The sequence below is a fragment of the Globicephala melas genome, chromosome 2 (assembly GCF_963455315.2).
Source record: "Globicephala melas chromosome 2, mGloMel1.2, whole genome shotgun sequence".
NCBI lineage: Eukaryota > Metazoa > Chordata > Mammalia > Artiodactyla > Delphinidae > Globicephala > Globicephala melas.
The window spans coordinates 130,574,058-130,582,929 of NC_083315.2; the positions used below are offsets into that span (position 1 = coordinate 130,574,058).

The 8,872-nt window shown below is 44.3% G+C and overlaps 1 pseudogene; it reads left to right on the forward strand.

The window, feature by feature from the left end:
• The first annotated feature begins 1,398 nt into the window (after positions 1-1,398).
• On the forward strand, positions 1,399-8,567 carry LOC115852090 (small ribosomal subunit protein eS1 pseudogene; annotated as a pseudogene).
• Positions 8,568-8,872: the final 305 nt, after the last annotated feature.

The window sequence follows — 8,872 nt, forward strand, 5'->3', positions numbered from 1 at the left end:
GCTTTTGGTGTCAAAATATGAAATGAATTTTATGAAATGATAGTGTTGTCCTTTCCAACATACTTACTTAGCAAATTAAAAAGTTGGCACCTCTATTAAAAAAAGTAATCCAGGGCTTCCCTGGTGGCGCGGTGGTTGAGAGTCCGCCTGCCGATGCAGGGGACACGGGTTTGTGTCCCGGTCCGGGAGGATCCCACATGCCGCGGAGCGGCTGGGCCCGTGAGCCATGGCCGCTGAGCCTGCGCGTCCGGAGCCTGTGCTCCGCAACGGGAGATGAGAGGCCCGTGTACCGCAAAAAAGAAAAAAAAAAAAAAAAAAGTAATCCAAATGTCACGTTTTGGTCATCTTACTAGTGCCGTTATGCTCATTGGATAAGATTGTAAAACACAATCACAGGGTCACTGATCATTTACAAGTTCCAGGATAGTAAAAAATAATATTGAAGTAGACATTCAGCTACTTGGTCTTCTAGAACCTGAGGCTGAACCTGATGCCCAATGCAAGATTGAGCCTGAATCCTGAAGTTTAGTGCATATTTAACATTTATCTTTTTCTGTCCCAAATCCATTACTTCCCTCGTATTCTAGGTCTTGATTCCCTTGGTGTCTTTATTCCTAGGTGATCTGTCTTTTTTCTCAACTCCTGTAGATCTTATGAAAGGCCCCACTCATTTAACATTTAATCGTTATACTATTTCTTTGTAACATTTCTAGGTCCAGTGTCTTGCCTGTCATTTAATTTTTGTATGCATACTTCTACTATCCCAGATCAATAATAAACTCCTTGAGGTTAGGCATAGACATTACTTTCTTTAGATCCCCTACAGCCCTTTTTGTGAATAGTAAGTGAATGACATAATTCAACCTTTACAGAGCATCTAGAGCGGAAGAGTTGTTGGGTCTGTCTTGTGGAGGGAAAGTTCTAGCGCCAGAGAGATTTTGCCAAGCTTACCATCCCATGAATTAGAGTGGAATGAGCAAGCTGGCTTAAAGCTGAGTCCCCCATGACATAGCCATACACTTAGATCTTGTGGCATGGGAAATCCACAACTGTTGGATAACAGACGCAACTTAGTAAGTGCTGGGTCTGTGCATATAGACTCTGTTTCAGAGCACCTCTTGATAAAGAACATGTATATGGGTTCATATACTCCAATTAAATATAGGTGGAAGTGACAGAGCCAGGGTTTGAACTTAAGCAGTTCAGCTCCAAAGTTCCAGTTTTTAATTGGTACACTACATTGCATCTTCCTGATGTATACATAGAGCAACCAGCATCTAACCCTCATGGCTCTAATAGCTAGAGAGATCAGCCTAAAATCCTAGGCAGTGCCACAGTGCCCTGACAGGGCCCAAATACTTATTTTCTAAGACCACCAAAACTAGTCCTGGAGGGAGGATGATGTGTAGCTTCGAAGTGAAGTTCTGGAAGAAGCTAAGGTACCCTCAGGTATGTGGTGTGGCTCAGAGTTGGTCTGAAAGGACAGCTGAGAGTCAGTCTGCCCTGTCTGTAGAGTGACCGTATAATTTACCATCCAAACTAAGATATTTTTGAGTGTGAAAGGAAATTCTGTAATCTTCATGATGCAACTACAAACCGATACTCTCCCAGGCAGTTTTTACTGGCTGAGTCTGCCAAAATCTCTGAGGAAAGGGGAAGAAAAATGTAAGTAAACTGTGTTAATGTGGGAAGTCAATTAGCTGAGGGAGAATAAAGTTGGGGTGAGAGCATTATACCTAGAACAGAAATCGAATGCAGTTAATAATGTTTAGAAAAGAATCGGGCAAGTACGTACGACAGAAAGAGGCAACAAGGTACCTAGACACGCAGAACAATATGGTAGTTTGTGTGAGGGTTAGAATAAGTCAGGGGAACAAAGGAAGCTGAGAGTGGATTTCAAAAAACCATTTGGGAAGTGAGGCCCAGATTGATCTAATATCAGGTGCGGACATCATTGCCGTACCTTCTTGGGTTCAGGATTTCCCCAATTTTTCTCGGATGATGTGCAGATATATCTTCTGAGCTGGCTGAGTTTTCTGAAACCTCCAATGAAGGAACAATAGATGTAAGTAAACTTGGAAAACTTAGGAAGCCAACTATCTGAAAGAGGATAAGATTGGGACAAGACCAGTACACTCAGGAACAAAAAATGGATGCAGTCAATGCAGTTAAGGTAAGAAGTGGGTGAGAACATATGAGAAGAGAGCTGAGATCCAAATGCATGTTGAATGTGAGTCAGCAGTTCATTTCCAGATCTAAAGTGACAGGAATTTGACTTCACAAATTGGAAAGAAAAGTCTGATTGCCCCAAGACTTGCCAAAGGACCTTATGAGAGCAGTATGCAGTTCTGACTTCTACAATTTTAAAAAATGCAAAGAATTAAAGTCCATAAAAGTATTACCAGATAGATTAGAGTGGTGGGAGCATGGCCTCTTATGGAATTTAGTGGAGAGAGAGAGAATGGTAAGGGTTGATTTCATGGTTTTCAAGTATCATAAATAATATAGATACTCATTTGGCTTCTCCACAGTAGATTATAAAGAAGAGATGAGCTGACACTGCAGCGAAAGATATGTTAGTAATGCTTAAGGAAGAACTTTTTTGACCAAATACTGGGGCAAGCAAGTGCTGAAATGTTTGACCCTGTAATCTTTTTATGATAGGACAGAAGATCACCAGTCTTGAGTTGTCATTATACGTCGTATTTGATCTAGGAGGTCCTGAGGGGTGAGTGGAGGAATCTGAGAGAGTGTGAAGTTGTCTCTTGACAGATCTGGAAGTTCTGAAACTGGTTGGAGGGGAGAAGGAAAAGTCAAAGTCAATTAACCATTAAAAACAATAACACGATCTCTATCCCTGGGTCGTGGATGTGTTGAGATGATTCCTGACATGGGGCAGGATCAGGGAGCTTCCACTGCTGAAATCCAGATGGTGACACTCTGACATTGCCCTGCGACTTCACCAATTATTCCTCTTAATTCTACTCTAATCCCAGGTGATTAACCTGGGTGGAGGCCCTGCCTTCAGCTGTGAGTTGAGCATCACTTCTCCCTTTTGAGCTAGGAAGAGCAGCTTCTGTAGCTGTCCCTCCCAGAAACTCCACAAAGCTTCCTTAAGCCCCAGAGGCTCTCTCTGTCTGGTCAGAGACCCAAGAAAGATGCTTACTGTGGTCTTGTTTGGTACCCTGTTCTTCCATTAGGAGAGAAGGAATGCCCTTGCATCAGGACAGCAACCAGCATGGAATCATCTTCAGTTAATGTTCAATTAACTGATGTAGCAGGACCCCTGAAACCTTTCTTGCCATCACAGAACACCGGGTAGAGCTCCACATCCAGACTCTCTAGGTCCTCTGACCACTAGACTTGAACCTCCCTCACTCAGACCCTGAAGCCCAGAATCTGCAGAACCAGAACTATACAGCTGTCCACAGCACCAAGGGGCTGGTCTCCTTAGGTGGATATGCTATTTTCTGCTTGTTAGACAGGCAATATAAATGGAGAAGATGTCACTGAAGATTCATGGTTTGTCATTGAGAAGTAGGTCAGCAGGAGAGAAAGGATGTACAAACCTACCTCTTGTGATGGGGGTCTGTGCATAGTCACCCTGATGTTTACTCTGAAACCACTAAATTGGGTAAAAAAGGGGAAATGTAGCATTAATCGAGCTCTTTACTCCATGATGTGGCTCTCAGAAAGGAATCCTACTGTGTCTAGATCCAAGGCACTGTTTTTGTCCCTATGGTCAGCACTAGATGTGCTGAGCTCAGTGGCTGCTATGCTTTTATGTAGGCACTGGAGATAAGACAATAAGACAATGTCTCACTCTCATGGGGTTTTATACCGAGTGAGAGGAGACAGACTATGAACAAATAAGCAAATAAACAGACAAGAAAATATCAGATGGTGATAGGTGATAGTAAATCAGGGTGATTGATGGACAGTTAGTGCTGGGCTGTGGGAATAACTTAGCTTGAGATGTTGGGGACAGACTAACTAAAGACGTTAATCAGTGACTTGAATGACAAAAAAGAGCTAACCGGGTGATGATGCAGGGAAAGGGCTTCCCTGCAGAGGGAACTGCTAGTGGAAAGGCCCTAAGCTGGGAAGGAGCTTAGTGTTTTGGAACAAACAGAAGAGAGACCCGTGTGGCTGGAGCTGAGTGAGGTTGGGATACATGATGAGGTTGGAAAGTTTGTCAGGAGCCAGATCATGAGGGATCTTGTGGGCCAGGGGAAGAGCGAATCCAGAATGGTCCTGGAATTGGATTAGACCCTAGCATGCATCTAGTTTGCCCTTCTTACTTCAAAAATGAGCAAACAGGGCTTCCCTGGTGGCGCAGCGGTTGAGAGTCCACCTGCCGATGCAGGGGACACAAGTTCGTGCCCCGGTCCGGGAAGATCCCACATGCCGCGGAGCGGCTGGGTCCGTGAGCCATGGCCGCTGAGCCTGCGCGTCTGCAGCCTGTGCTCTGCAACGGGAGAGGCCACAACAGTGAGAGGCGCGCGTACCGCAAAAAAAAAAAAAAAGAGCAAAAAAGAGATGAGATTTTGTCACTCCATCTCCACCAGTCAACCTTGGTTATGCTACAACTGGAAACAAGATCTTGGACCCACAGTCTTTGTCACTTATCATTAAACTCTTCCTGAATACTAAAAAGGTGGGGCTCCTGAGAATCGTTGAACACTTAAACACCTCGTCTTTAAAATATGCCACAATTGTACGGTCTTCTTGACTCATATTCGACAACGAGAAAATCACAGAGGCAAAGCCAATATTGTAGAGTAGATTTCTATTTTCCATAGAGAGGGATAGTTTGAATATTTGACTGTCATTTCTCATTAAGAATGAAATTTTATAAGAAAAAACCGATTTTTTTCACCAAGAACCTGTGTTCAGGTGCCATGCTTGCCATGAAGAATTTTCATAGCCAGGATCACACTTCAGACTTCTTGGTAGGCTTGGGTATAACCTGGATGAGCACGGGGGGAGGGCAGGGGAGTATGTGTAGGTATGAGACAAACATGGGTAAGGGCTGGTCAATTATTTTTAAAAAATCGGGGGACTTCCCTGGTGGTTCAGTGGTTAAGGATCTGCCTACCAATGCAGGGGACACAGGTTTGATCCCTGGTCCAGGAAGATCCCACATGCCACGGAGCAGCTAAGCCCATGCGCCACAACTACTGAGCCTGCACTCTAGAGCCCGTGAGCCACAACTACTGAGCCCACGTGCTGCAACTACTGAAGCCTGAGTGCCCTAGAGCCCATGCTCCACAACAAGAGAAGCCACCGCAATGAGAAGCCTGAGAACCGCAACGAAGAGTAGCTCCCACTCGCCACAACTAGAGAAAGCCTGCACACAACAACGAAGACCCAATGCAGCCAAAAACAAAACAACAACAACAAAAATCAGGCAGTATGGCATATTTACCGAGCACATAGACTGTGGCTCTAGACTAGATGGGTCTGAATCCCAGCTCTGTCACTAACTGGCTGTGTGAATTTGGGCAAATAACCTAATCTCCGTTCCTCATTTTCTTACCTATAAAAGGGAGTCATAATAGTATCCTCCTCATAGGCAATTAAACAAATTAATATCTGTAAAAAACATGTAGAACAATATTTGTTGCATAATGCTTGTTACATAACAAACACTATATAAATGTTTCAAAGATTTAAAAAGAGACATGAAAAGAATGGAATTATCCTTCACCCACCTTGTAAAAAAAGGAAGGGGAGCTTATCAACATCTTTGTAGACTAGTTATGCATTGTTTCAATAGTGAGTTTGACTTAGTTTGACTTTAGTGTCATAGTTTGACTTTAGCGTCACACACCAAATGCAACCCCATCATTCTAGAATTGGGATGTATTCCTACTACAGGGACATACGGTGCTGCTTCTATGTCTAAGAGGCGTTATCATTCTACTGTACATACATTCAGAATCAGAAAATCTCATTGTGAGTTACCTTTACACAGGACATATGTGCATATACATGTCTTGGTTTTTCAAATAGCAGTGGCTTTGCCTAAAGGAGCAGTAGCTTTCACATCCTCCTCTGGGTTGGGAAGAAGGCTTTATTGAAGAGGGAATATAAATGGAGATTTATTTGGGACTAGCTGAGATCTTCAGTTCTAAAAGGATTTGAGGCTGGCTTGATGAAGCACAGACCTACAGCAAGAGATGTGCTAGTGGAATAGAAGCTTGTTGTCACTGCTCTAGCCCCTCATTCATTCAGGATTTATAACCCCAAGATCTGCTGCCAGCGAGGTGCAATGGCAAATGACGCCCTCATTCTCTGTCCTGGAGTCCCCCAGATTTCATGCCACCACCCCTTATGCTTCCTTTCCATTAACTAACTGGTAGGCCCTGACAGACATTTTGTTTTCTCTCTCTTCTCTAGTCTCCCCTTTTCTCTCTATCTTTGAAGGAGAAGGTAATGGAGAAGAGTCCCACTCCTTCCTCTAGGAGATCTTGAATGGACAGAAGAGTGTCCTTCTTGTCTTTGTCTAGGGATGAAAGTATAAATGAGGGGACAGCTTCAGATCCAAAATGATAGGCCTGGAAGGAACTGCAGAGGCCATTGGAATACTTCCTTACTTTGGGATTTTTAGGCACATGGTAGGAAGAGTTAAGGCTTGCACAGTGAACTAAGGTAAACGGAGGAGATTGCTCATAGCTGAGGTGCTAAGCTGGGCACAGCCGCTGCCCTGCTTGGCCACCCTGAGGGCTGAGGGGATCTTCAAGAGATCTGCGATCTTCAAAGTCAACCCTACATATCAATAGCTGAAGGTGAGGAAAAAGAGAAGGTGGAGGGTCATCTAGAAGGATTATGATCCAGGCCTGATTGCCAATTGCCTGAGCCTGGTTCACATTTCCTTGGCCAGTACTTGTCATATAGACACATCTGACTGTAAGGAAGACTGGGAACTGGGTTTAGCCTGTGTGTCCAGGAGGAAAGGATACTGATTTGGTGAATAGCCTGTCAGTCTCTACCATAGAGAGTATGTGGCCAATGGTGCTCCAAGGACAGTGGCAGAGTTGAAACACATTTCTTAAACCAAAGCACAGTGCTCTCCTCACCAAACCACACTCTGCCATCTCTCTCATAGGTTTCTTACCTTAGGGGGATAGAAAACCCCACAGCCCACAAAAGCGGCTAAAAGGGAGACAAGAAGAAAGTTGTTAGTCCCTTTTCTAAGAAAGATTGGTAAGAAAGCTTTTTACTGAACCAACTTTGTTTTGCCTGGCGCTCAGCAAGCCAAAATGCTGAGACACCCAGGCCTGCAGCAAAGAGAGGGCTTATTCGCAAGGTGGACCAAATGAGGAGATGGGAGACAAGACTCAATTCTGCCTCCCCGTAGGCAAGGGGCTGGGCGTGCTTATGGGATAACGAATATGGAAGCAGGGCGTCTGAGGCATGGGGCATGTGAGGGGCATGGGGGGCATGGGGAAAAGGTGCGGTAATCGTGGTTCTGCACAGTCGTAACTAAGCACAGGCCTCTGTAGTTCAAAAGTGGAGGCACTTAGCACGATCTGGGGGTGGAGTTTTCAGTCCTCTGCCATCAAAAGGTCACCAAGAGGACACTCGCACATGCCCAGTTGGAGGGTCGGAGGTCCTATCCAGTCTTTAACTAGCTCAGCTTCAACTAGTTGCAGCTGAGACTCCAAGTTCCTGGAAAAAACTCCCCCAAACATCTTATTGTTTAGGCTGCATGTTGCTTGGAGGACATTCAAGTCTTAAAATGACCTTGATTGGTGAAGGCAGGTGAAATGGATTTGACTAGTCATTATGCAAGGTTTCAGCATCAGCTATGTTCAATATCAGAAGTACAAGAAACAATACGCTCAAGGACTCAAGGAACCAACATTGTATCTGATGGCCTCAAGGGTCATCTTTTTAAAGTGAGCCTTGTTGATCTACAGAAGGATGAAGTTGCACTTAGAAAATCCAAGCTAACTACCAAGGATATTCAGGGCAAAAAACTGTCTGACCAACTTCCATGGCATGGATCTTACCCATGAAAAAATGTGCTCCATGGAAAGAATGGCAGACCACGACTGAAGCTCAGGTTGATGTCAAGACTACTGATGGCCATTTGCTTTGTCTGTTGTGTTGGTTTTATTAAAAAAACAGAAAAAGAAACAACCAGATTTGGAAGAACTCTTACACTCAGCACCTACCTATAGGTCCCCCAAATCTAGAAAAAGATGATGGAAATCATGACCCAAGAGGTACAGACAAATGATTTGAAAGAAGGGCTCTATAAATTGATTCCAGATTGCACTGGGAGAGACATAGAAAAGGCTTGCCAATCTAGAAACACCGCTTTATGATGTGTTCGTTAGAAAAGTAAAAGCGCTGAAGAAGCCCAAGTTTACATTGGGAAACTCATGGCACGTCATAGGGAAGGCGATGATTCTGGAAAAGCTCCTGGGGATGAGACTGGCGATAAGGTTGAGCAAGCTGATGGAGATGGGCCACCAAATTCAGACCTTTTTTTAACATCTTTATTGGAGTATAATTGCTTACAATGGTGTGTTGGTTTCTGCTGTATAACAAAGTGAATCAGCTGTACATATACGTACATCCCCATATCTTCTCCCTCTTGCGTCTCCCTCTCACCCTCCCTAGCCCACCCCTCTAGGTGGTCACAAAGCACCGAGCTGATCTCCCTGTGCTATGTGGTTGCTTCCCATTAGCTATCTATTTAACATTTGGTAGTGTATATATGTCCATGCCTCTCTCTCACTTCGTCCCAGCTTGCCCTTCCCCCTCCCCATGTCCTCAAGTCCATTCTCTACCTAAAATTCAGACTTTTAATGGTGACAAATACAAAGTCTTATTTGTGGGGGAAAAGAGAAAATCACAG